General features: G+C 43.1%; 1 protein-coding gene across 15 annotated transcripts in view; it reads left to right on the top strand.

Moving 5' to 3' along the window:
- The first annotated feature begins 912 nt into the window (after positions 1-912).
- Positions 913-21,306, top strand: part of MTMR3 (myotubularin related protein 3) — an 83,126-nt gene continuing 62,732 nt past the window's right edge. For 11 of the 15 annotated variants that reach the window (XM_064522419.1, XM_064522418.1, XM_064522417.1 and 8 more), the window contains exon 1: positions 913-1,092. The gene's annotated coding sequence lies outside the window, so the exon portion shown is untranslated. Of the gene's footprint in view, positions 1,093-1,528; positions 1,714-21,306 lie in introns of those variants that run through there. The other 4 variants (XM_026108145.2, XM_064522414.1, XM_064522410.1 and 1 more) reach the window with 1 other exon arrangement.

Raw genomic sequence — 21,306 nt, 5'->3', positions numbered from 1 at the left:
ATCCCTTTTGCGTTATCGCTTTTCTCCCCATTTCCATGTATTTTTTGGCTCTCTCCTCAGGTTGGCTGCCCGCTTGCCGTTACCTCACGCCGCAGAAGCTGCCCTGGGTGGCTGGGACAGCGTGTCCATGCATGGCAAGGGGCCACACACGTCCTCACGGCCAAGCTGGAGGTCCCAAGAGCAAGGAGGGAAAGCCTCCGCCGCAAGGGCGGTTTAGGCAGGCACGCTGTAGTTCCTAGGGGGGCTCTGACAGCTCCTGTGGAGGAGCCATGAGGAGGAGCCCCCACTGCAGCCTCCAGTGCCGGGTGTGGCTGCAAGGCCGGCGCAGGCCCAGGCTCCCCCAGCTCCTCGCCGGCTCCCAACACCCGACCGCCCCCACCCCCTGCCGACCCCACACGCTGGCAAAGCCGGCAGCAGCCCCCGTCCGGCGAAGCGGTCGCGGGGGCAGGGCGGACCCGCCTGGGCCGTCTGCGGCCCCCGGCGCCGGGGCTCGCTCGGGGGCAGCCGGGCGCGCGGCGCCATTTTGCCCAGCAGCGCTCTGAGGAAGGGGCGCGCGCCGCCTCCCCAGGGAGCGGGCAGACGGGCCCGGGGGGAAACGAGGCTGCGCCGCCGTCCCAACCGCCACCTTGTCCCTCAGAGGAGGCGGCGGCGGCGAGGCGAAGGCCCGCGGCCTCCCCCCGAGGAAGCGGCGACCCGAAACCGCCCGGCCCCGCCGCGAGCGCCCCACACGCCGCGGCGCCGCCCTACGGCTGGGGGGGTGGAGGAGGAGGAGGAGGCGGAGGCGGCGGTGGCGATGGGCGCGCGCCAGGCCCCGCCCCCCTGCCAGGGAAGGGGGGGAGGGGGGAGGCGGCGATGGGCGCGCGCCAGGCCCCGCCCCTCGGCCGGGGAGGGAGGGGGGGGAGGAGGCGTCGCGCGCGCGCGCGCCCGCCCGCCCGCCCGGCCCCGCCGTGCCCGCGTCCCGTGCGGCCGCCATGTTGTTGTGGTTGTGAGAGGAGGTGGCGGCGGCAGCGAGGAGCCGAGCGACCCCGGCCGAGGCAGGAGGCCGCGCCCCGGGAGGGGGTGTGGGAGCTCCGCGCCATGCCCTGCCCCGCGGTAAGGAGGCGGCGGGGCGGCGGGGCCCGGCCAGGCCAGGCCGTGTGCGGGGGGCGGCGGCGGCGGCGGCGGCGGCGGGCCGCGGCCTGGCGGCGGCGGCGGGCTGTCAGCGGCGGGGCCGCGGCGCGCGGCCGGGCACGCCCCCTCGGCCGCCGTGAGGGGCCGCGCGCGGCCGGGCCGGCGCGCTCCGCCCGCTCCGCTGCTTCGTGGCCTCCCCCGCTGCCACCGGGCTGCTCGCGGCGCCGGGGGTGGAGGCGGCCCGGGCGGCGGCGCATCCCTCGGGCCCGGCGCGGGGCGCCGGCCTCCCTCGCTGCGGCTCCCCTCCCCGGGGCGCGTACCGGGGCCTGCGAGATCCCCGTGCTTCCCGCGGGGCGGCCCGGTCCCGCGGAGCGGAGGGGTTTCCTGACGCCGCCGGCCGCCGCGCGTGGCTTCCCTGGCCCCTGCTGACGCGCCGTCGGCTCTGCTCCGCCGTCCTTGTGCGGGGCCAAAGCCTGCGCTTCCGCACCGCGGCGCGGGGAGCGTCGCGGGTTTTGTGCGGGACTTTACTCGTGCCTCTTCCCCACGTCCCGCTCCATAGACCTGTTCTTTCGATGCAACGTGAGCAGATGTTGCTCTTGTCCGGTAAGTAGTTTTGCTGCTCCCCGCCACAGAGTTTAAGTTTTCCTATTGCAGCTGCCGCTTTTCTGTTCTTTCTTGTATGGAGGGTTTTCCCTGCAAATAAGGCTTCGTGTTTCTTCAGCTCTCTGTACTGGAAACAGATTTGTTTCCTTTCACATGCACCTTCCTCACAGGGGAGAAAGCTGGGTTTGAGCTTGTAACTCTTTTGCTGACTGCACATCTGACGTGCACTCCTCCCCTGTCCTTGCACTTGTCACCAGTTTTCCTTGTGTGATGAGCCTGCGTAACCACGTGTAGTAAGGCTTTCCTTTAGAAGCAAAGAGCTTGTCCAATGAATCATGTCAAGTAGTGCTGAGTACAGAGGTACAGCTTGGGTTTGTGGTGAAAATCAAGGAGTATTTGAATGCCTAGGTAAGTCCATTGGGAACAGATGGTTGTGTGACTGAAGGAAATATGGTAGGTTTCTTGCAAAACACGTCACGTTCAGAGCTTTAGTTAAAGGACTGAGGTACCTTTGGTCTGTTGCTGACGCACGTGCGCTAGCATTTGAAAACAGTGTTTTTGGTATAGATGAAGGGGGGAATCTTATGAAGGACTGTTCCTAGTAACTTCAGGAGAGGAGGCTGACACCTGATCTCCACGTTGCTTCAACTGCTGCTGATCACACTGTTCTTGGAAGATGGAAAAAGTGTTTTCTTTCTTTCATAGCACAGGAAATACTGTGAGCAGTAAGTGTTGAAACTTTCTGCAGATAAGTAGAGGTGGGGCCTGGGTTTCTAAAATGTTGCAGTGAGAAGTGTATCTGAGTTGTCACTTTGAGGAGGGGCAAATGTGCAGAAACAGTAATGTTGAACAGTTGGGATATTTTTTTTTGAGCAATGGTACTAAAAGGTGGCCTTGTAATACTTCCTCTCTAAACTAAAGAATTATAGGAGTCATATATTGAGTTTCAAGCTTAGTTCTCTTGCTGGCAGTGTTGGTATAGATACCTATCTAAGGTTACTGTTAATGTCCATCACTATTAGCTGTCTGCACCAGAAACTCTTAAAATCTCAGTGTTAGCCAGTTTAAGAAATATTATGCTATGCAACCCAGAAATGACAGTTAGTAGGTGGAAGAGGCTGGTTTGACAAAACTCATTCTTCATGAAAATGGCTGTCCACAGCTGCAGGAGGTAGAACTGGAACCTGCCCAAGCTTCTGAAGTTAGGGAATACAATATTTTATCTCAGATCTCATTCAGCCTACACTTCACATGGGATGGTGAAAAGAAGTATGTTTTTAGCCTTTGAAGACTAGGAGGAATATGGCTATGCAGTGCTTTGATAATTAACTTGTGAAAGAGGAGAAGGGAATTGTGGGGCTGCTGGAGTGAGGGCAAGAGGCCTGGCAAGTCTGTTGCAGCAAGGAGATGAATCTCTGTGGAGGGAATTGGATGAAGCCAGGTTAGCATCTGCTACAAAGTTTAACATCTCTTCAGCTGCAGAGAACAAAGGGATGTGATGGCTGGTTTTGCTCTGGTAACTGTTTAAGGGGACGTATAACTGGTTATGAACACAGGACTCTTCTACTGGATTAAAATTAGTAATGTCTTCCAGAGCATGTGTCTCCAAGTAGTGCAATAGTACTTATCAAATATTTTAAAATAGAGTTAAATTTCAAGGTATTTGGATTTGCACTTATTTCCTAGCTGCTTTAATTGACTGAATTGAAGAAAGGTGGCTTATATAAATGTTTGTTTAAAAATAAGCTTCTAAGTACTAAATTCTCTAAGCCTGGTTTTTGCCATAGTGTGTGATTGTTCTGCACATATCTCTCATGCTTGAGTAGCTGATGGTATAAAGACTTGCCTTTCAGGTCCCACATGGGTTTTACCTCTCTGAGAAATGAGCTTTTTGATTTGCAGTTCCCTCCCTCTTCTAGATGGGTGGTGCTACATCTTCCCAGTGCTCTCAGGAAAACTTGGAATATGCCCGGCAATTAAATCATGCTGCTCATAATTATCAGGATGGTTAAAAAATGGTGATTTCTTTATCTTTGTGAAGCTTCAAAATTACAGGGTGATTGAGTGGCTTGCATGAAAGATCTAAAGGTGAGGTTAGTGCTAGTTCAGGAACTTGAAATGCTGACTTCTTAGAAAGGCTTACTGTGCCCAGCGCAGAACTGAGGACCTCAGCTCTTAAAGCGTTACAACTTCACTTGTATCCTGGAAATATTAACCCTCGAACTGTGAAGGATTGCTTCACATCCTTGTACTGACTTGCATGTATCCCAGCTTATTGTGTGTCTGCTGCTTGTGCGATGGGCAGAGGTCACAAACTACATGACCACTTGGTGTCCACTGTCCTTGTTCAGAACCCAGTTGAGAACAGAGAAACAGCTGAGACTTTGTCCCCTTGCTTTGGGCTAGTGGAGAACTGCTAACAATGTATTTGGTGTCAGAGGATCCTAATTGTAACCTAGAGCGTTAACGGTGTAGACCTGTTTTTCCCCTAATCTGTTTAATAGTTTCTGGTAGTGATGTAAAGGAAATGAGCACCAATGGGCTGTAGAGGAGATGTTTTATCCCATAAGGAAGGCCTTCAATCGGTCTCTGCTGATCAGAGTCGGAGGTGGAAGAGCAACCTGTAGTAGCAGGGAAGTGCAGTGTTATCTTGTTGAAATCAGTGGTACCTTTCACCTTCAGTCCGCTATGAAGTGCACTTGGATTGTTTTGGTGATGTAGGAGTTCGGGATGCTCTACTCACATTCAGTAAATAGGAATGTGCTCCTGGAAATGCTGGAGCTGCAGATCTGTACTAAGCAAAGTGAGCTAGGGAAGAAGACCAAAGCAAAAGCGTTTCTGGAATGTTAATTGAAATGCATAAGCTATTTCTGGAGTCACTGATGTTCATTCTTTAATTGGTTTAAAAACAGTGCTTTTCTTGAAGCTGAAGGCTTAACTTTCAAAACTATAGTTGCTGATACCTAGCTTTGGTTCATCTTCTGAAATAGCTCTTATTGAGACCCATAATCTAAAGTTTAGAAAGCAGCAGTTGGCTTTGCATGTGAAACTGAGAGCAAGTAAAGCAGTTAACTGCTACTGTTGGCTAGAAGTATGCTCTGTAGGCCTTACTAGGGAGGGAACTGGATATTTCTAAGACATTGTTCCTCCACATGGATGTTAATGCTGTCAATAGTAGCAACAAAGTAAGCTTGGTATGATCCAATTTGAAATTTTTCTTAAATTGTGTGAATATGCATGAGTGAGGCAACTATATGCTATTGTAGTAGCTGTCACGTAGTTAAGGAACTCTTCCAAATTTTGGTAAGAAAAAAAAATCTGAACAAGACTGCCTTCACAGGTTCTGCTTGCCCATCCTTGGGAAAGTTGGATTTCCAAAGACTTGAAACTAAATAGACTTTGTTAAGCAGTATTGCATCTACACTTGTAAAAGCTACTGTACTACGTTTTTAGTGGAACTTTTTTTTTCTTGTAGAAATTAGTCCATTGTTTTCCCTTTCAGATAGGAAGGAAGACGAAGAGCTGTGAAGCAGCATTGATAGGATGGCGTGGAGGGAAGTGGCAATACCAGCTGCTGATCGAGCCTATGATAAATTAATAGCTTAAATAGTGACTTCAGTAACACATGCTGCTAGATCTTAAGTAGCATTAAAAATGCTTTTTAAATAAACAAGTGAAATAAAAAAATGCAGTTACAAAATTACCTTAAATTATAATTTTGCCGTGCAATTGAAAGTGGGCAAGAAGTCACAGAAACTGAGCCCTGAAGAAACGCTAGTAGGTGAGAAGCCTAAGAGGTCATCTTTTTTACCTCGTTCACCATATCTCACTAGTTTCCAGTGTTCATTGCAATGGACATTACCAAAATTAAAAGGCTACATATGCTGTTGATTGTTTTTGGTTGTTAGAGGCTGATCTAGCTGATGCTTTCACTGACTTGTGCGACTTCAGTTCTTCGTTAAATTGTTCTTCAGTGCATGAGTAGAGTGGTAGTGGTCAACTTCTGGGTTTTAGCTGTTCGGTGTCTTGGGAGGCATTAGAATGCTAGCTGTGAACCCTGAGCTTTGCTTGGAAAATTATTCTGTCACCTATGGAGTTAGCTTGAATCTAGCATGAAATCAGAAATTTGATGTTAGTCCTAGGCTCCTTAGGAAGAGGGGGACACTTGGAAGGGCAGTTAAAACAGACCCCCATCCTGACTGGGAAGCTCTGTTGTAGGAAGGAGAGAGAGGTGTGTTCAAATGATTAAACTCTTGGAATGAGAAGGCTGAGTCAAGCTCTAGAAGATGAATACCTGGGTAGGAAAGAGAGCATGTTTTGGTTCTGATCCTTGAAATTTGATTTTTAACTCGGTCTTCATTCCTCCAGTTGTGTGTCCTGGTCAGCCCGTCTGTTCTGTGCTCCTGTGTGTTCCCTGTCTATTCCCATCACTCCTGTGTTCTCTGCAGAGTGATGACCTCTGTAGTGTTGGATATTGCTTCTCCACATAATCGCCCGTAGTGTGGTGACTGGGGCCTGCTGGGGAGAATGAGTTGTGACCTCTGGTGTGAGGAGAGCTTTCTACTTCATGGGCAAGCACATTCTCAAAGCTCTTACAGCACTGTCTTTTATATCTTCTCCTGGCTAAGCTTTAAAATAGGAAGCTGTGATTGCCTTTTTAACTTGGCTCTAGAAAATATCAAGTTAAATATGCTTTTCTGTCTGTTGGATTAGGTCCCTGAGAAGACTTGGGCTGATCAGCATACCCGTTAGTTCCTCTGGGATTGAAGCAGGATTTAGATGCTAAGTTTCTTGAGCTGGAGCACTTCTGCAGATGCACAGATCTGCAGCTGCAGGCACCTAGTAGACTCCAGGTTGAACATACTCAGGGAATTTCAGGTAGCTTGTGAGCTGGTCTTCTTGAATCACAGATTTATTTCAGAACTAAGTTATTCTTTGCTGCTGCTCTCCCTAGTAGATTGGCAAGATCTGGCCTATCAGATTCTGCTTTGCTTAGCCATTATTGGGAAAAGAATTGGAAAAGAGAGATCTTTTGTCACTTTAATCTCAAAAGCTTCCTACTGTTCAAGGAAACAACACTGTCAAAGTAATTTACTGCCTATATCTGATTCTCCCATGCTGTGACTACACTGTCCATGTGAATAAGACTTCTACAGAGGAATGTCTTGCCTGTTGTCCTTCTTTCTCCATTTTAAGAGTGTGGAAAGGTTTTCCTCTAGGAAAACTAGTGGAGAGCTATACATTATGCTTTAATTGAGATTTTTTTTGGGGGGGGGGGAAGATAGCTTGAATTGGAGATCTCTAAGGTGCCTGTTTGTAGGATGAGACAGACCTCTTGTATGTACAAGTCTAGTTTCTTTAAATATTTTTGATGTCTCTGGTACTGTACAAGATTCAGTTCCTAGAACGTGGCAGTACAAGGGGAAGTAATACACTCCAAGCTGAATTGTAGAGGAAAACTGCTGCGTTGCCATAATTAAGTCTTTGCAATTTTTCTCTCTAATCTTGAGTTTTATGCACTGGTATAAGCATTATTTATAGAAACACAGTTAGAACCATTTTCTGTTGCCCTTTTCTGGGCCCCATTCACTTCTCTAACTTTGGGACTCGAAACTAGGACTGTATTCAAAGTATTAATTCCATAGTGTTACCTGAAAGAGCAGAACTTCTGGAAGAAATAAAAATAGATCCTCCTTTCCTATGTTTGTAATAGAAGTTTTTGACTGCAGTGTCAGCTGGAAAAAGGGGGGCTCTTGGCAGAATGGAACATTTTTTTCTAATGCTGTTTTCTGTGCCTAGGGGGAAGTGCTCTTTGCCATCTGTGTGAGGAGTGGACAGAAATGCCTGTGTATGCTCTTAACAGCAGTCTTAACAGCCTCTTGTAGGGGAGGAGGAGGGTTATGAGGATTTTAATAATTTTAATCGTTCAGTCTTTAGAAAATGTAGCTGGAATTATTAGGGTAGTGAGTGTAACTGAAGATTGAATTGAAGATATGGTAACAAAAAGACTGAGCATCTAGAGAGCTAAGGAACAACTTATTTGCACCTAACATAACAGTGTGGAACAAACTGCTTATGGTTGCAGCATCTTACTACCTTTAACGTCTTAAAGCAGATATTACAAGGGTAAGATAACTCTGCAGCTACCTCAGTACTTGTGTAGTGAAGCCACAATTTTGACGTACAGATATTAGAATGATCCAGTTTATTAACTGATGTAGAGTTAATCTCTGTCACACCACCACACTACACATTTCCAGAATGAGTTTATCAAGTCCAAAGTTCCATGTGGAAGTAAGTGGTTGCGACTTGGTTTAGAACTGGTGGAGAGCATTTCCCTGGGATTTCTTAGCTGGTGGGTAGAGTAGGGGACTGGCAGCCTGGCTTCACTTGTTTTCCCTGCAAGTAGATCACAGAAGGGAGTGAGCTAGGTGCTACGGCTGTCTGATTTAATCTCTGGTCATAGTAATTGACCTAAATGTGTACCTGTGAAAGCTTTGCTTATTGCATTGCTATCTGTAAGCTTGTAATTGCTATCATTGAAACTGAAACCTGAGATAAAATGAGATGCTGTGAAGTTCTGTCAAACAGTATAATTAGGAATGACTGTTGCATCCTTGATGAGGTGTTTGCTTCCAGACCTTTTCAGAAACCGAATTCTGGATTTGTTGCAACTGAAAACTGTCTTGTTTCACTTGCCTCCAACCTTCATAGTGTTTTCTCTAAATTTCAAAACTGCTCTTATCAAAGCTGACTCTTTTTTACTGTTCTGTGCATTCTTAAGTTCAGGCTTTGAAATATTTGTCTACCTTCTGACAAAGAACAGATCCAAAATGAGAAGCTACGAGATAAAAGCTCACCTGCTATATCCCAAAGGCGACTTTGCTTGCAAATTAATTTGAGAACATTGTTCTATCCATTCTGCAGTCGAAGCTTGCTGTTGTTTGAATAGAGTAGAAGCCCTCTTTGAGTCTCCTGAGCTGGTAGCTTTGCTTTTATTATTCCACCTGAGTTTTCTTGAGTAGAAAACTCTGCTGGAGTTTTCTTTACTGTTATTAATAGTGATCAGTAGTTGTAATGCACTGTCGCATGCTACCTGTAAGCTTGTCTCATAGTCATCCTGAATCTTTTAGGGTCTGATAGACTTCTCTGATCAAGCCAATCCCATTTCTCAGTTTCTGAGAACAAATATGTTAGTGTAAGTAGGCGTTGTTAAACTTGGCCCAAGAAACTTGACTGAATTGACTGAGTTTATTGCACTTCTAGGTTATTTTGATTATTTATCTTCAACAGGTGGAAGTTGAAAGCAAATCAAGCCTACTTAATGTGATTGATTATCTCTGCCTTAACACTTTTTTGTTTCCATTTAAGCACTGTGCACCTTCCTAAAAGTTGATAACCTTTTAATCAAATGAATGACAAATTCTTATTAAACAAATGCTCATTGTTAATATTAAGAGTTCCTGTTCTTTAATTGGTGATTTGTCGATATGCTAGTCATAAGCCTCGAGTAACCTTACAGAATCAGATTCTTAATTTTCTCTCAGTGCTGTTCATACTGCTGGTAGCAGGAATTTGCTGTGAACAGAGCATTATATTCTGGTTGGATACCCATTATAATTAAATTATCATCTTTATCTGTGTTCAGTGAACCTTTCTTTCAGTAACTCCCAAAGGAATGTACCTTTTTCCTACTTTGGGAAAATCTGAACTCTGAGGAAAAGGGGGGAAGATGGCAACAAGGTAAATATTTTGCGGCCTGCCAGACTTTCCTTGTAGGTTTGGCTAATGGATTATGGTTAAGGCATAGTTGTTTTCTAGTGCAGAATACAATAGTTTGCTTGTGTGCTTTTTTTTTTTTTTTTTTTTTTTTTTTTTTTTTTTTTTTTTTGCTTTGGGCTGGAATCTCTTTAATCCCTTTGGACTCGGGTATGAGTATCACATGATTTGGAGGTGTTCAGTTAGCGTACTTCACTGCTGCAGAGCATCTCTGTACGTAACGGATGAGTAAAATAAGATTGTGGGGAGAAGCAACATGGTTGTCTTCAGTATGGCAGATCTATGTGTAAGGTTTTAATATTTTGTTGGTGCTGTATGTTCTGGCAAAACCAAGGGGAAGCCTCTGATCAGTTAGACTTCTCACCATGAGTAAATCGTATTTCTGCTGTAAAGCTTGATGACAAAAAGGACTAGGTCTTCAATATACCTGCAGTATACCCATACCTTCAATATATCGACAAATGCTCAAACCACATATTAGGGTGTTTGTGTGGGACCCTCCTTGTAGGAAAACTACAGCGGTATGGCTAATTGTAGGTCCTTCTTTCAGAATCTCTGCCCACATGGGGCATCAGTGGATATCTAGCTGTATAATTATGTTCAAACCTTTGTTGAAATAGAAGAATTCTGAATATTCATAAGCAGATATGCTCAAAAAAAATAGCAGTTTCTTGTTTAACTGCATGACAGTAACACCACTTCCAGACACTGGCACATTGCTTTTTCCTGACTTCAGTTCTGAAGGTTTTAGTAGCTAGATCCGAAATATTTTCCACATGTCTAAAGCTGGAATTTTTGTTTTAAATGCTGACGTGAATGCTGACACTTGGTGAAGGTAACTGCTAAATGCTGATCTGAACTGGGAAGGCTGCACAAGATAAGAATGTCATTGGGGTCTTCTAAAACATTCGGTTTATGGAATATTGAATAGCAGATACCCAGAAATGCTGCAGTACAGCCATGAGCTGAGGCTGATAAGCTCCAATGATTTGGAAGATACTGATCTTGAGTACTGGCGCTGCTTTTGCACAATTTGGTCCATTAAGCACCAGAACACTACAGCTTTGCTTGGAGTAGTTTCAGTAATTGATTCCATCCGCAGCTGAAACCTGCTTCTCCCCAAGCAGTTTCACTCGCATTGAAAGAAATGCAGAAATAATTGAGGAGCTCTAGTTGTAGTGACACTGTAGTTAGCTCATTACTCCAGCAAATTATCTTTTGCTCCTCTAAAGCATTGATTGGTAGGTTGGGTTAAAAGCTGTCTAGCTTTCAATTACTAGGCCATTCTAAGTTCTCTGCAATATTTTTATCTTATCGCATAGGCACTTCTTATGAGCTCTTGAAAGGCTAATGGGGACCTAACAGTAGAAGGGACTAAGGATGGGAGTTCTTTAGCAATACATGAAAGAAAAGAGCAACACCAAATCTGCTGTTGGTAATAATTCACCTTGGAGTAGGAAGCTCATCTTGAAACCTGCTTGATATGAATCTTACCTGCAGAGGTTGGTTAAGTTCATTACTTGTCACTGCCTTGGCTGTTACTTGAACTGGTGGGTGTGTTCTTGCAGAGCACTCAGCCTGTGGAGTTGTGGCCCTTGAGAAAAGGATTTTGCTTGATTTGACAAACTTAATATTGGTGTAACAGGGTCACTAAGAGCTATTTCTTGCTCTAAGACTACTTTTTAATAAACTCTTTGTCTAAGGTACAAGCTCGGGTGCTTCTGTCCTTTCTGAGGGTCACGCCCATGCAGTGCTCCTATTAAAATTAATGGCGGTATTGCATCACTCCTTCGACTGCCGTGTTCTCATTCAGCACTAAGGTATGACAACTTTTCCTCTTGCATAAGACTCCATTTGTTCTGGTTGAGGAGGAAACAGTTTCACAGCTCACTAGAGTTGCGTGCCATTGTACCATGTAGCTTATTTTTCCAAACATTAGTATTCTGAGTTACTGTCCAGCTTTCTAAATTGTCTCTCCCTACAGACTGTACAACTGCCTGCTACCAGACCATGTGTCCAGTGATGCTCACATGCAATAATCACAACTGATGTCTTTAAAGCACTTCATAGACAATGCTCCCTTTTCTTGAGATAGTTTGAGAGATCTGTTCAGAGAGCAACTGCTTAAAGCATTAATACATGAAATGTTAAATCCCTTTTTGCGGAGGGTTCCTATAAGCATACCTCACTGTTACTGTATCTTCTGAGAACCATTCAAATGGATGTAGTGATTATCTGGTCAGCCCTTGCTGAATGCATTTCCTTCACTGCTTCTAGTATGCTTCTGCTAGTAGACCCAAATTGACTGCCATTCAGGTTAGAGACCTGGTAGGGCTGAGCCTCACGGACTTGAACATATCAGGGCCCCAAAATTTCAGTGTGACTTAATCCACCTGACTGCTTTCAATCTCTGCATACTTACAAAAGCTACTCTAGTCTTTTCTGGTTCCTTCAAGAAACCTCAGTTTTCAGTCTCATCATAAATGTTTGGTAAGGTGTCAATCCCACTACACCAAGCAGTGTGTTGGTAAAAAATAGTTTCTAAAAATGTGCTTCAGATTCAATAACATACTTACTGTTGAGCTAAATTGACTTCACTGCTCCATGATAAAAAGTGATAAGGTAGTTAAAACATGCCTTGTCAAAAAAAGTCAATCTTACTGAATGTGGCTTGTATCATGAAAAGGGCAAGAAGCGGTGTAGTTTTTTTGGGGGGAGACTTACTGTAACAGAAATGCTAGTTAGAGGGAAGCAGCCAGGTTAGGGAGAATCTAGTTAAATTTTAAGTTTACAGCTTAAAGAAAGGTCTAATGCTTAAAAAAAAAACCCTCTAAAAATTGATTTATGTGCTTGAAGTCCACAATTCTTATCCTGACTCTTGCCAAGACAATTAAAGAATTCTTAGAGCTAGTTTGAATTTCCAAACTGGTTTTGGAGAGCAGTGGCTGCTTCTGCAGGTGCAGAGAATACTCAGGTCTGTTCAGCTGTGGAGGTGAGTCTCCATGGTTTTACTACTGGAAAGATTTTGGGGAGTCTGAAGACGTTGTTGTGAAACACCTTTGCGGTGCAGTTGAGGATATAACCAGAATGGGTCTTTTTACCTTTTGCAGAAGGTCAGCTTAGGAACTTGTATGAATCAGCTGGACAGTAAACTCCTGAACCAGTCTTCTAGTTCTTATTTTCTAGAACTTGGGGCCTCCTGCTTGAATCTGGAAAACTTTAGAGAAAGAACAGGATTCCTGTGTGTGGTTAGTGTTCTGAAGACCTGCTTAACTATTTGCAGCTAACTAAAGTGCAAAGATTAAGAATATATTAGGGATGGTTCAAAGACAGCTTGTTCGGGAGAATGGAGATACTTGTTAAAACAGAAATCAATGCATAATGTTTGCGAAACAAAACACAGTCAGCACCATATTTCAGCAGAAACTGAGTCACATCATGCAGTTGCGTTCTCCCATAGGTGACTTTATGCTGAGTGTTGAAGGGCCTGATTTGACAAAGATTGTACATGCTGAAAGGAAGGATAGGTTAAAACTTGTCCAAAGAATCTCCTGCTTGTTAGGTGACTTCTAAAAACATGCTTTACCTGAAACCATTGAAAAATCATGCTGATGACCTAGGTGCTGGACTTTAATGACATCTTAAACTCTGAAGAGTTCTGGTTAAACAACAAGGGTTGTTTAACTTGCTGATCTCTTTTTGTGAAGCTGACAAATCTGTAGATTGTGCTGAGTGACAGCTCAGCCTCTAAATGGCATTCAGAGCATCTTTGCTATGTTATAAAAAGCTTTTTTGCCTGGTGCTGATCTGTTTCTCCAGCTTAGAGCTTTTTGTAACCTTTAAACTGTGTAAGTATAGAATAGGAATGTATCCTGTTAAAACTTGCAGCTGTCTAAAGAGCTAGCTCCTACTCATTCACCTATGTTCTACATCTCTAGAGCTCGCTTGTAAATGCCAAGGTGTGTGTTACTCCAAACTTACTAGGCAGGTAGTTATTTTTTAACAGAAGGAAGCAAACACGATCTGTACCAAATCAAAAACTGTTTATCCTGTTACACCTTTTTCATTCTTTAATTACTTCAGTTTTATTTCTTACCTTGAGTAAAATACAGTGTTGCACTTCTCAGTTAGGATTTAGGAGTTGATCTGCAGGTGATTTCATGGCTGTGAAATCCTGGAGATTCTTCCAAAAATTTCTGTCTGAGATGAAGAGCATCTGACTTCAGCACTATCATCTTGAAGGTGATGTATTTTAGGCTGCAAAATTGAAATCAGATGCAAGTTTTCTTTTCAGGGAAGAATGGGGAAAAGTGTTTGCTAGCGTCTCATCTCAACAAAATAGACTGGGTGGATACTGCAGCATAAACCTGGTAAAAGGATCTTGAAAATGAAGTGCTTGATGATGAAGGAAGGTAGGTTGAATGAAAGGGTCTAATGGTTACAATTCTGAGGTAAGAAATAAGCCTTTTAGTTAGCATAGTTAGGTTTGCCCCGCCTTCAAGCCTGCTGCAATTTGGAAGGGTTAAATAACAGCTTTTTTCTGTGGAAAGCAGTAGGCTTGAATTATAGCCTTCCTTGATATTTTGGGGCTCTTTGGTTTAAAGCTTTCAAGGAAATGTTGCTAATACTGAGCTGGTGGGGTAGGAGTCAAGATTTCTCAAATTTATGGCAGTTCAAACGTGGTTCTTTCTCTTCCTTCCAGGATTTAACTCCTTGTCGCAAAAGTGACGCAGCCTTCCTTGCAGACAGATTTGAAGTAGATACCTGCTTCTTAATCTGATGTTGCTTTTTCTGTGTTGTTCAGCATCTTGCATCTTTTGAGTTTAACTTGCAGTCTTAAGGTGCCATGTTCAGCATAACCGCTCTATGAAATATTCTTAAGGGAGATTATTTTTTTGGTATGATACTTCTCCATTAACATTACTGCAAGTAAAGCAACTATCGAGTGCTTTTGCAGATGTTCATCTTGCTTTTGTAGCCAAAACTGCTTCTATCCAGAAGTAAATCTTGCTGGCTTAAAACAGTGCTCGTGTGGCCTAGCCTAGGACAGGTACTGAGCAATAGGTCTGCACTGGCTGCCTCGTAGATCTGGAATAATAGGCTGAACTTTTGGTATAGAAAGGTCTAACCATGGAAAAGGGTAGCCGTTACTACCAATGTCAGCTTGAGTTGTACTAGAGATTTATGCAGGAAGTGGGAGCAGATGAATTCCTTTCACAGAACTGTTTTATCTGTTGCGGACTGAAACGGTTGAATCGCTGGGTTTTGTTTGGTATTTGTGGTAAGATTTGATACCTTAGTTGATGAATGTTCATGTGTTTTCCACAGATAAAATGTGTTTAATCGTTTTGGATTATAGTATAGGGGGTTAATAGGTTTGTAGATGTTAAGATGTCTGCATATATAATTTAATTTTTAGAACTAGTACACTGAAACTTCATACTGAAAAGTTACTCAGTAACTTGGTTTTGGTTACTGAGCTGCAAATAATGCTGGTGAACTTTGCAGCAAGGTTAAATGATAAATGTACAACAACAAATCTCTAATTCAGAGCCTATTCCTGGAGGCAATAAAGCCTTCGTTGGTGACCTTACTCATGCAGATACTCCTACTGGCTATAACAAGATTAAGCGCTTGCTTATTCATGTTGCTTGATATCTATGGAGTTAGGACCTTATCTTCTATTTTTGATGTTTTATTGCATTTTAACTGTAAGCAAAATGATTACCCTTCAGTTTATTGTAATGCTGATTTGCCTCAAACTTCTTAAAACGAAAGTGGAATGTATGTATTTCTGTATTTGCACTGGTGTAAGTTGCTTCAGCGTACTGGCAGATCTCGTATAGGAGATCAGGTATCAGTCTGTGAGGTAGAAGCCAGTCTGCTAGCACGTTTAATCTATTTTTGATTTGTTGAGATCTCCAGGGTAGAAACAAAAAGCACTTTGTCCTCAGTACTCTTGCGAAGACTGACACTTTTGAATTACTCTTTCTGGTTGTCTATCGAGTTGCTTATTTTCTTAGCATGCTACTCTTGCTGAGTGAAACTCACTGTTTAGTAGAAGAAAGCCGTAAGTGGGTCACTTCCACTGTATGTAGTAAGTTCGAAGGATTTCATCTGTAGGTCGAACATCTCACACTGACGCTTTAAAATGAGGTATCTATTTGAACAGTTCAGAGTTCAATCTTGTCAACAAAAGTCAGTAGAAAAACTTTTCTTGCAGCTGTGATAGCCCTCGTGTAAGGTTGTGCCAGAACTGAAAATCTCATTACTGTCCTGCCTCGAATCCCTGATGCTGTATCTCATTCCCCTCAGAAGCATGTGAGACAACAACAGTATGATTGAAGGTACTTTCTGATAGCGTAGAAGAGCCCTGTAAGAACAGTATCTCTGGGCTTTCAGTGGACTCTTCAGAGACATTCATGCTTATTTATACTTTGTTGCTGAGAGAATATGCAACTTTGAATATATCCTGGAAACACTGCATCCAGATTTTCGGTCTCACTTTTCCTATCTTATTATTCTACTTTCCTTTTCATTACTAACCCCAGAGTGCCTAGATATAGTGGAAAGTCGGAATCTTTACCTCACTGCATAATCTCTTTCATGTGACTGTTTTCTGAAGTGCTGAACATCAGGGCTTTGAATTTCTGATACATATTAGAGCTGTGTGAGGATATTTCTAACCCTTGCAGCAACTGTGAAGTGTTCAGGCTGTCTTTAAGCAGTTGAGCTTAGTTTTGTACTGTTTACTTTGTGCTTACCAGGTCTCTGTTTGCATTTACCTTTGCTAAGCAATAATGATTGCTAACTGAAAGCATTAAACTGATGATCGAGTTATCATATTGTGAGAACAAACCAACCAAAGAAACATTATTGCAACTTCCTGATAGTGGAAATTCCTGCAGTGAAATACTTGATTTAATCTTTAAGCTTGGAGAAGATAAGGGTGTTGATAGGAAAACTGTTTTATATTGGACTCTCATTTAGACCGATACGTTGTACTAGCAAAAAGAGATTGTTGTGTGAAAAGAATAGTAGTGACCTTAGAACTGTTGAGAACAGCAGCTCTCTTATCACAGGCAAGTCTGAGCTTCTTGTTCTTCAGTTTGAACATCAAAGTGTAGTGTGCAATGTGTCCACTTAAGTTTTTAATTACTGATGCTTCCACAGGCAGAATCTGGATGACGTTGCATCTTTCTAATGATTCTGCCTAGGTGTATTTAAGCTTAAGCTTCAAAGGAGACTCTAAGATGTCACTATCCTCCCATCAAATGGGAGACAGTCAGAGGAATCCAGCATGTCTTTCTCCTGAAGCAGGTCTCTAGTACAGGCTTACTGACTGATGGAGTAGGCCTTTTAAAAGGAGACTAGGTCAGATATAAGCATCTAGCTTTAGGTGAGATGAGTCTTATTGATAGTCTCAGGTGGGGCAGCTCCTGTTAACAGCTATTGTGGGCACGGCACTAAAGACACATCTGGTAAGGACTGATCTTTGGCTGCAGATGGTTTTCACAGTTTTCTCAGCAAGACAACTTGGTCAAATGAGACTGCTGTAGAAACAGTGTAAATGTGACCTCTTAGCACCCAACTGAAAAGCTGTAGAAGGCTTTGACCACTTGATTTGAGATGTCCTGAGTAAGGATAGCTCTGACTGAGTGGAGCATATAAGCATGTGATTAAATTTAAAGCTGTATCACTGAGTCAGAACTGTTAAGCTTCCAGTCTCTCCAGTTAGGCCATCAGCTCTATCCCATTACCCGCTTAAATCACACTCTGCCTCAAAACCCTGTGTCTCTTACCTTACTCTGTTTCTGTGTTTGCCTTTATAGGAACTCACTTCCAGCTCTGGAGGCTGAAGCACAGCCGTGTGCTCTGCTGATCAGCTGATATGTGGCAGTCATACCCATACAGCTAAGCATCTTGAGACAGTTATTTGCTCTTTGACAGTGACTGCCTGTGTGGAGATGCTTACTCTGTGGCTCAGGCTCTACCTGCACACAGGTGCTCTTGGCACTTAGAAGGATGCTCTTTGGTGGATCTGGGTGCTGATGCTGCTCCATACCAGTTTGGAAACTTATGTAATAGAAACTTGCCCCAAAGCCAATTTTTGATCTTGTTTTTTAATTTGTCTAATTTTGTATCAGTTTTACAGATACTGCTGTGGAATTCATATTGTATCTTAAAAGCATGTTTTTTTTTGCAGCGTTACTGAAGAACTTAAAGCTGCTGTAGACTTTATAAAATCAGTATTTCTGTAAGCATTCACTCTGACAGCATTATGGAAGCCAACTAATGGATTAAGAGAACCATTCTAAATATACTTCAGCGTTGCATTCTTGACAGTAATTGTGATGCAAGAACTTGATTCCTGAAAATGAATACATCTTACACGCACACTCATGCGAGATTGACAGAACAGCACATGCTAGCCTTGAAGATAATGTTTCTTTCAGAATGGCTTAGAATATGGTACAATTATCTTTTGCTTTTGAAGCATTATGCAAACTCAGTAATGCATGGCTGTTCAGAAGGGACTGTAAGTCACAGGTCATGGGAAAATCTGATCCCTTCAGAAGGGAATGCGTCTTAGTCTCTGCAGTCCACGTAGAGAGAACTACCTGTAGAGTTTGCTTTGGACTCTTTCATTGGGTATGACAAGGTAGCAAGACACTTCTCTCATTTTGCTCTGCATGAGAAGTCCATCTTATAGCTTTGGTCTCACAGGGTTTCCAACTTTTCTTCTGTTTATATTCTTCAGCTGACTTCTGTACCACTTTATTCCTGAACAGTCAAGTTGTTAGAGGGGAATACGTGGTACATAATGCTTGCAAGCTTCTGTAATGGATTTGTATGGACTGTTCAAATGTCTGTTCTTTCCTTAATTTTCTGTCTCTGAGCTTGCTTGCTTAAGTTAAAGAAAACAGAGGAGTGTTTTGGGCAGGAGGGAACCTCTATCCCAAGAGTCAAGCTGTTTGAAAGACAAGTGTTTAGCACAGCTATCCTAATACCAGTGAGAATGGACTTCCATAGGCATGAAGTCAACAAAATATTACCTCTTCGAACACTGTCTTAAACTGTCTGATCTCCCTCGCCGAACGGTCTTTTGAACATACAAACCCTTCAGGCCATCCAAAACTTGTTTCTGTATTACAGGCAAATGTCTTGGACCTAAAGGATGACTAGTGGATTGAGGAAGTCTTTCTTGCAGTTGCCCTCCTTGCTACCTTGTTTTTCACAGGGGAATGAACACCTACCTGAAGTCAAATGGAGTCAGGCTCTATAATGAAAAGCATTAGTCAACCTAAACTGTAAGTGGAAGAGAGCTAGCTTTGAATGTTTGACAAAATTGTCAACTGCTGATAAAGGATCTATCTATAGATCACTTCAGTTTCTCTTTAAAAATTTGAGTTTCTTATGGAGTGCAATAGACAGATTGTCTTAAGTATTGCAAGAGATAAGTTGTAATTTGGAGTGGAGAGGGCTGAGGCTCTCTGAAGGTGGAGATAAAAGGAGGAAGTTGTGAAAAGCTGACATGCTATTACCGCATCGATCTCCATAATTGTGTGAGACCTATACATTAAACTTGCACTGACATGCTGCTAAAAACCTTCCACGCCTGTCCTCCCTCCCGTGGAAGAAAATAGTAGGCTTTAGTTCCTCACTCCTTTGCTGCCTTAGTGCTTTCTAAAGCTGCCACCAGAGCAGCTCTGTCTTAATGCTCTGGCAGCCTTGCTTGAGCTGTCAGTGCAGTCTGCAAGCCTTTCGCTAGGCATACCACCAGCGTAGCAGCTGATTGAGCAGTGGAAGCATGAGTAAGTCCCACTGGCTGATTCTCAAGTCTGACATCATATCCAAGAATTAGATGGCTCTCTTTCACCATGGGGATAATGAAATAATTCCTGCTGTGTTATTCATTAACTCGCACTTCATTCAGTGGCTTTTAGGAGGATAACAAGTATGTTAGAGGTGAACTTGCATAAGACTTCTGACATCCTTTTGATAAGATAAATGAGTTAAAGGTATGGCAGACAGCTAGAAGTAGTTCACATGTAGCAGTGATGCCACACTGAGGTGACGTGCAGCGTTTTATGCTTACTGGCTTGAAAACTAATTGAAGAGTTTTGGTTTAAAGAAAGCAGCATTCATTTATAAGTGTTGAGCATGTGTAAAAATTGTGTATCTTTTAAATGTTAGTGTACTGCCCTCTTTCTCCCCTTGCACATAATTTTGTCAGCTTGAGAACAAGACTTTCTTTGCAAGAAAACTTTAAAAGAGATTACCTGCTTTGCTAAGGGGTTAAGAATAACACTTTAAACGAGGCTATAGGAATTAGGCATCCAACTTATTTTGCCTCTAATACGAGCCCTGGATGACCTGGGATTCCTGATAAATGTCAGTGGCTGTTGGTCAAGCTACAATACCAAATGTGAGTGCTGTTCTATTGCGAAGGCTTGCCAAGGGGTTCATCTTCCTCCAGAAGAGGTTTTTATTCTGTAATGTGCAACTGAGCCAATAAACTAATATAATCAGATTAAGTTGTTTGTGGGCGGGATGCTGACTGGAGTAATTCAAATGCCTAACAAAATGTCTGATCTTTTGAATGTTGCTGTGAGTGCACTTGCATCACTGTTCATCCACATGGATAATAACTGTGTTCATTCCAAGGAAAGCCTGCAATTGTCTTAAGCATCTGGAAAAAAAACAGAACTTCTGAATGGCCCAGTAAGATTTTAAATTACTTTATACTTGTAGAAGCACTAGGTGAGGGAATGGGAACTTTGGGAAAAAAAATCAGATGGTGGTCCTGTGAGTCAGGTGATTCATCTTGGAGAACTAGATTCTCTCTCTGTCTTGCTTTGTGGTGCAGAGTAAGTTACTGGAAACTTTCAGGTGTCTACAGTTTTGTCCTTGGTTTTGCACATACAACCTCTAGGCCTGAGTGCTCACTTCTGCAAATCATAGTCCCAGATAATGCAGTTGTGTTTCACAAATACCGAGCACAAAAAAAATAGAAATACTTGAAAAACTAACTTTAGACATCTCTTTCAGGTGCCAAAACTAGAAGATGCTTCTGATGCCTTATGCTTTCACTATGCGTAGCTCTTCAGCCTTCTAAAAATACAGTGCTACCACTTATCCATATGGGACAGTGGGAAAATATCTTTAAAGTATGGTAAGCACCATGGAGCTTAACCAGAAGAGGTGCTATAAAGTGAGCAGTGTGGAAAAGACTGGCTTTAGAGTCAGTGTGGTGTTCTGAATAAGGTTTAGTAAAATGTATGTATTGAAAAGATAATTGTGTTCAGAGAACAGTTCAATGTAATGCACTGAATGAGGAGGGAGTTTATGGGAAGGAAAGGATGGAGAAGAGAATTGATGCCCATACATAACTCTAGCTGAACTAAAGGTTCCCAGTGATCATTGTACTTGTATTTCCTAATGAGGAATTCTTGACTTGGCATCTTAATGTCAATATATAATAATCAACAGCTTTAATTCTCCTGCATACGTAAGTGGTGAGAATAGCTGCAGTGTCATTAATACACTCTTCTGTCAGCTTGTCTCCCGGATTTATTTTATTGCGCAAGTACCTGTAACAACCTTAACTCCTAGTCTGAAAATCCATCACCAAAGCATGCCAGCCCTATCAAGGATCTCTTCGTTTACAGAAGCATTTACATGCCAGTGTTCAGACTTCTTGAGCTGTTGTATATGGAAAAAAATGAAATATCAAAACAGTCAGGGCATGGTTTCATATCTTTTTCCAGTTCTGTTTTCAGCACCATGGTAATGGTGATTAGAAAAAATGAA

The sequence above is a fragment of the Dromaius novaehollandiae genome, chromosome 17 (genome assembly GCF_036370855.1).
Source record: "Dromaius novaehollandiae isolate bDroNov1 chromosome 17, bDroNov1.hap1, whole genome shotgun sequence".
Lineage (NCBI taxonomy): Eukaryota > Metazoa > Chordata > Aves > Casuariiformes > Dromaiidae > Dromaius > Dromaius novaehollandiae.
The sequence above is the reverse complement of the archived record's forward strand: the minus strand, read 5'-3'. Positions and strand labels throughout refer to the sequence as shown.